The sequence below is a fragment of the Globicephala melas genome, chromosome 8, assembly GCF_963455315.2.
Source record: "Globicephala melas chromosome 8, mGloMel1.2, whole genome shotgun sequence".
In the NCBI taxonomy this organism is placed as follows: domain Eukaryota; kingdom Metazoa; phylum Chordata; class Mammalia; order Artiodactyla; family Delphinidae; genus Globicephala; species Globicephala melas.
Window position 1 is genome coordinate 53,518,713 of NC_083321.1, and position 7,241 is coordinate 53,525,953.

Below are 7,241 nucleotides of genomic sequence, written 5' to 3' on the forward strand. Positions count from 1 at the left end.
GGACAGGGGTCACTACACAGGATCCCATCCTGCCAAAGGAATCCTATGAGGGATCCTGCAGTTTTTCCCTTTATTTTCCCTATCGCTGGACAAGGGGCCAAGTTAATCCGCTTAATAAAGTACTGGGGGTGAGGTGAGGGAAATGAGAAAGAGCTGAATAGTTTAGGGTTGGAGGTTTACAGGGCCTTTGAGGTGAGAGCAGCCAAACTAAGCAGAGGACAGAAGTGGACAGAAGAAAATGGATTCTGAGAGCATTGCACCGAGTGTTTTTAGATTCAGTTTTCTTTTCAACAGAATCAAGTAAAGAATGGATGATTCTACCAAGATGGCAGCCACTGTGAAGAAGGTGGCTGCAGAAGATGTCAATGTTACTTTTGAAGACAAACAAAAGACACATTTGCACAGAAGACAAGTAGAATCCCAGAACTGAAGGAAGAAATAGAAGTAAAAAAGAAACAACTTCGAAATCTGGAAGATGCTTGTGGGGACATCATGCTTGCAGGTGATGACTGCTTAATGATATCAAAATGATTTAAAATTGGCGATGTTTTCATGAGCCATTCTCAACAATGAGCACAAGAAGTGTTAGAAGAAGCAAAGAAAAATTTACAAGAAGAAATTGATGCCTTAGAATCCAGACTGCAGTCAATTCAGTGAGTATTAGATTTGGAAGTTCAGTCATATGCAAAATTTGGGAGCAACATAAATCTTGAAGCTGATGAAAGTTGAACATCTTATAAGACCTTAAAAATTTGTTTAATAAACTTGAATAATTCTTTTGTTATCATAAAATATTGACTATATTCCCTGAGTACAATATATCCTTGTAGCTTATTTTACACATAATAGTTTAAACCTCTTAATCCCCTCCCCTCTTCCCTCTCCCCACTGGTAACCACTAGTTTGTCCTCTGTATTAAACTTGAATAATGTTTAAAATGACTTTTTTTAAAAAAAAGAAGGATAAATTATTCTATTGGCTTTATCTGTTTAGGTGCACTTCTTAAATGCAATTCCAGTCTGAGAGTGAACCCTGAGTGTCTCTGGCTTCAGAAGGGCTCCGCGGCAGGCTTGCTGTGGATGTACCAGGCTGTGTTAAGGACTTTAAGGATGAAGAAACTGAGGGTCAGAGGTGGTGGGAGCCTCACCCCTAGTCACACAGCTAAGAAATGTCACAGCTTGGACACAAATCCAGCTAGGTCTGGCTTTCTAGCCTGAGGTCTTTCAGTCTTGCGGCTCAGATGGCTCTCCTTTGATCAGCCACTGACCCCTAGCCTCATTCCTGCCCCCTCACACTTCCTGGCTCCGCACTCCCCCACCCCTGCCGCTCTGTCTGTCCTCCGTAGGGCCGGGTGTTGCCTCAGGGCCCGGCTGAGTCTGCACCCTATCCAGCTCCTGCCATATCAGCCTCTAGAGACATCTCCCCCTGCCCCCATCAGTAAGAAGGAGAGAAAGTTCTTTGCTTCCTGACACTCCCCAGACAGCCGGGCCCCAGGGCTTGCAGCCAAGTGGAACCCCTCCGGGTGCCCCCAGCCTGGGCTCCGGGTGCGCTCCCTGTCACAGCCCAGGAATGTGGGCATCCAAGCATCAGCAGCAGACACGCTGGCTGTCAGCCGAGCCAGGGCTCCTGATAACTGACAGGAGCTGAAAGAACCATTAGAGAGGAAGGCTGGCTCGAGGGGCATGTTTCAGGGTCGCCTGGGCTAGGCAGAACGGTGCAAGGCAGCCAGGACTGGCAGCCTCGGAGAAGCCACTGCCTGCGGGGCCTCGGTTTCCCCATTTGTAGAACAGGGATGGTGTTTCTTGCCCTGCCTGCCTCACCAGGCAGCTGTGAGAAAATGAACATGGTTGTCTGTACTACCCGGTTGAATTGCCTACTCCAGCCCATCTCAGAGAACCACAGGGGAAACTGAGGCCCCAAGAGCACAGATTACACCTTGAGCTGTTAACAGAGCCGGGATCAGACTCCAGGTCCCTGTCTTCCCAACCAGGGCTCTTCTACCCCAGTTTCAGTCCTGAACATACTCAGGTAGGAAGGACAGCTTCCTGCATGGGAGGCCAGGATGAGGCAGAACTAGTCCAAGGACCTGGGATGAGGCCAGGAGTGCTGGGCTCTAGGCTTAGGCTGTCACTGACTTGCTGTGGGAAACTGGGAGAGGATTTCTCCTCTCAAGGCCATGCTTTTTTTTTTTTTTTAATAAACTTATTTAGTTATTTAGTTAGTTCGTTTTGGCTGCATTGGGTCTTTGTTGCTGTGCTCGGGCTTTCTCTAGTTTCGGTGAGCGGGGGCTACTCTTTGTTGCGGTCTGCGGGCTTCTCATTGCGGTGGCTTCTCTTGTTGCAGAGCACGGGCTCTAGGCGCACGGGCTTCAGTAGTTGTGGCATGTGGGTTCAGTAGTTGTGGCTCGCGGGCTCTAGAGCACAGGCTCAGTAGTTGTGGCGCACGGGCTTAGTTGCTCCGCCGCATGTGGGATCTTCCCGGAACAGGGCTCGAACCCGTGCCCCCTGCACTGGCAGGTGGAATCTTAACCACTGCGCCACCAGGGAAGTCCCAAGGCCATTCTTTAGTGTAAAATGGGGTCAACGCCAAGAACAGTGCTTCTTAGACTTTCATGTGCTTGTGAATCACTGGCATCTTGCTAACAGGCAGATTCTGATTCAGCAGGTCGGGGGCGGGACCTGAGAGACTGCATTTCTAACAAGCTTCCAGAATCTGCTGATGCTGCTGGCCCTTGGGCCACCTTTTAAGAACAAGAGGCTGGAGGAGCCCTAAGGGCTTCCGGCTCTGGCCTTCGGTAAGTGGCTGGAGCTTCAAGATGCCTCCTTCCCTTCACCCCAGCACCCCGACCCCGGGCTGTCCAGAGGTTCCTGAAACTCCTCCTGGGGAGCGCTTCCTCCCTTCTCTGGGACTCTCCTCTCCACCCCCTCCTGCTTCACCTTCAGGATCAAGAAGTCTCAATTTGCTCCTCCCTCCCGCTGGGACTTGCCTCAGGAAGACCCTCCTCCAGCCTTTCATAGGAGACAGAGCCCCATCTCTGCTGAGGATGTGAGGAGCTCGTTGCACAGCTTCCCAGCTCTATGGCGAAGGCCGGGAAGCATTATCAAGCAGGGCTCCTGGGAACCTCGTGTCCCGGGGCCTGGCGCCTGCCCCTGGTGTGGGCCCACCTGGGCTTTCCTGCCCCCATGCCCGCCCAACAGCAGCAGCTGCTGGAGTGAGATTTATGTGATGCCATTGGGGTTTTGTTAAAAAAAAAAACAAAAACAAAACAGAGGGTGTGTGTTCAGAAGGAAGGAAGAAACCCAACATTTATTAAGGTCCTATTGTGTGGCAGGCCTATTTGCAAACATCTCTTCCTCCCAACCCTTGGCCCTGAAAGGCACACTTGCCTGAAGGTCATGGTGAGGATGACATAAGGTGAAGCCTGTGAAACTCCTGGGTGACTTGTCAGCAGTTTGAAGAGTGGATAGAGGCCAGCCTGGTTTCAGAGCACAAAGAAAGAGGAGGCTGGGGCAGGCGGAGGAGGGGTGTCCAGCCTCGGTGTGGCCTGCGGACCTCGGATGGAGGGGGACATTTTTCTATGAACAATGGGAGCTGGTAAGAACTGGGCAAATTTGGGACCAGATCAGATTGGCTCTCCAGAAGTACAGTGTGGTCGCTGAGTGGAGATGCGTGGATGGGGCACGGCTAAATGTGTGGAGGTCAGAGGAGGTCCAAGGAGCCTCCAGTGAGGTCCCTTCTACCTCTGGGATCTTGAGCTGGACAGGCTATGCGGCAGTCCTTTTGGTCTACTCCCTAAATATTTCTATGGCACGTTTGTACCCACAGTCTGAGTTCCCCTGTCAAAATCCCCAGGAGGGGGCAGTACAGGTCTCAGTCTCCCCTTTGAGAGATTAGGTGAAAGGAGTACCAAAGGCTTCCCCAAGACCACCATGGGATGAGTCACTGCGCAGGAATTGGAACCCAGGCTCCCATAAGCTGTGTTGCTGCCAGGAGTCTGGGGCTTGGGAGGGAGAGAGGCCGGAAGGCCGGGGCCCAGCCCGGGTCAGCCAGCGTCCATCACCAGGAGCATCACCAGGCTGGCCCGGCTCAAAATAGCTCTCCAGACGCAAGGAAATATTTTATCCTACTCTGTTTTCCCACCAAAAAAAATAAACATTCCCAGATCTCAATGGGGCCAGACTCCAAAGAGGGGGAAAGGGAACGAGAACAGGACTGGCCGCCCACTGAGAAGTCGGGTTTCTCTCCTTTTAGCTCCTTTCTTAAGGGTCAAGACTTCGCTTCGTGACATGAGTGTAGAGACTCCCACAACTTTCCCAGCGGTGACTGGCTTTCTCTTGGTGTCAGACTGCCCTTTCCCAGGGGTCACTCACCCCAGACATGGTGACACTACTGGACGGCTGCAGAGACCATGCTAGGGGGATTTAAGTATATGACATGACTCTGCCTTCGATGGCTTACAAGCCACTGGGTGAATGGCGGGGCTTCCTCTCTCCTTGAGGAGTTCTTGGAACCTGGGCTAGAGAGCACTGATATTTACTGAGAGTCAACCATGGGCCTGGTACATAGCAGGAACTCCCACAAACGTCATGCCATTTGACCCTCACGACAAGCCTTTGAGGGGTATGTTGTCACTTCCCATTTTACAGATGAAGAAACTGAGGCTCAGAATGGGCATGACCAGTTCAAGGTTTCACGACCAGCAAATGGTAGACCTAAGACTGGATTGTACATTATGTGGCTCTAAGACCGTGCTTTGCATCATGCTGGCTCTGGTAGGGCCCACGGGGAGGCTGGTGGGTGGATTGCATGAGCTCCGGACTCACTCGTGCACAGAGCTCTCCCCTTCTTCCTCTGGCTGGGGGACCCCTAGGCCCTGGGACACCAAGACCTGATGAGGAAGACAGAAATGAGGCTGGTATGGTTATGGGTTGAATTGTGTCCCCAAAAAAGATCTGTTGAAGTCGTAACCCTCATACCTGCCAATGTGACCTTATTTGGTAATAAGGTCTTAACAGATGTAAACAAGTCAAGATGAGGTAGTTAGGGTAGGCCCTAGTCCAATATGACTAGTGTCCCTGTAAGAAGAGGGAAGACTGCCACATGGAGACAAAGGCAGAGGTTGGAGTTATGCTGCCATAAGCCAAGGAATGCCTGGGGCTACCAGAAGCTGTGAGAGGCAAGGAAGGCTCCTCCTCTGGAGGCTTTGGAGGGACCATGACTGCCAGCACCTAGATTTTATAGTTCTAGTCTCTGGAACTGTGAGACAATACATTTCTCTTGTTTTAAGCCATCCAGTTTGAGGTCCTTTGTTATGGCGGCCCTGGTAGACTCTCCCATAGCTGAGGTCTGCCTGGTGTCGCCCTTGGCCTCCTCAGGAAGCAGGCAGACTGGAACCTGTGGGAGAGCAGAGCTCAAGTCTCAGCTCTACGAGGGGAAGAACTCCCAGCCAGAGTGAGTCTTCAGGAGGGGCTGCTTCCAAGGAGTGAGGGCCACATCATAGGGTGTATATGTGAAGGAGTGGATGGACATTCTGGGCAGATATTTGTCTCTTTCTTATTGCTTTTTGGGAAGTCATAAATGTTTATATAGATATAAAAAGAGAAAGATTGGTTGGCCTACTGATAAATTTTTTATGCATTTTGCAAATATGTTTCCTAGTTAGAGGCTTAGTCTTTTCATATTCTTTATGGTATCTTTTAAAGAACAGAAGGTCTTAGTTTTACTGTTGTCAAATTTATCCATATGCATCTTTAACTCATCTAAAATTGATTTCTGTGTAGGGTGTGAGGTAGGGCACAAAACAAAACAGTTTTGTTTTTAAAATATAGATAAGCAACCGCTCAGCATCCTTTATGGCTCTGGAGTACTGTCTCTGTCTCTTATCTGCCTCTGCAGCAATATCTTACAGTCTTAATTGCTGGAGATTTAGGGTAAGTCTTAATATCTGGCAGAGCAAAACTTCCCCAGCCACATCTTCTTCTTCTGAAATGTCTTTGTCATATTTTGGGGTACTGTTTAAAGGTCATTAAAAAAATTCTTAGCCCCACCCATTTGTATTAAAGCTCTCTTAAAATAATACTAGTATCACTATTAATCTGAATGATTTACTTTAAAATTTGTATAACAGAGAAATTTATATAGCTATTTGTATAGTGAGAGTTTGGGATATATCCTTATAAAAATTTTTAAGTGTAGATACCAACATACATACAATGTATTTGTCTGCATTATGATGGAATCATGCTTCATGTACTATTCTGCCATTTGACTTTTTCACTTAGAAATATGTCAAGTATATTTTCATATATACTTGAATATACTTTATATATTTCATAAATATAGAACGGACAACCAGCTGACTCCGGCAGAGGAAGGCCTGTGGCTGCAGTTGCTGCAGCCACGATTCCCCAGCAGGGGACCTGAACCCAGCAGTCATCGTCAGAATGGTAGACAAAGAACAAAAAATAGAACGGCCCCATTTAAAAAAATGCCCACAGAGTACCCCATTTTCATCTAGAAGTACTCTAATCTAGTCAATCAATTCTTTGAGGTACATTGATGTTTTCAACAGATCATTAAAAAAAATTCTACTTCACTAAACAAATTACCCTCCAAGAGGATTAGAGCCATTTACAGTCTTACTAGCCCTGGGGCTCATCAACTGTGGGATCATAGTCACTAGCACAGGTGTTTTCAAAGAGAACTAGACAGATACGGTAAAAATAGAGCAAAGAACATAACAGACACTGTGGATCCACCACCCATCTTTGTCCCATATTTATTACATGAGTTTTTTATTACCTTTTCTTTGGAAATTAAAAAGAAATTAAGGACATTTCACACATATGTAAAAGTGGAATGAATGGTATAATGAACCCTGACCACCTTCAACAATTATCAATTCATGGTTCACTGTGCTCCATCTAGACTCCCAACCCCAAGTTAATCTGAAGCAGACACCGAACCTCATATAATTTCACCTGTAGATACTTCAGCAAGCCTTTCCAAAAGATAAACAGTTTCACACCTTAAAAATTAATGATTTTCTAATATAACCAAATATCTCATGAATAAGGATCCAAAATAAGATCCAGACATTGCCTTTGATTCTGTTTCTTACACTTTTCTTTTTAATTTTGAGACAATCAGGAACAGAAAAGTGGCAAGTATGTTACAAAGAACTTTCCTTCCCGTGAACGTTTGGAGAGTGAGTTGTGGACCTGGTTTCCCATCACCCCCCA

At 47.6% G+C, this 7,241-nt stretch overlaps 1 pseudogene; it reads left to right on the forward strand.

Annotated features, from left to right (window-relative positions):
* Positions 1 to 325: 325 nt before the first annotated feature.
* LOC132597762 (prefoldin subunit 4 pseudogene) lies at positions 326 to 729 on the forward strand (annotated as a pseudogene).
* The last annotated feature ends 6,512 nt before the right edge of the window (positions 730 to 7,241 follow it).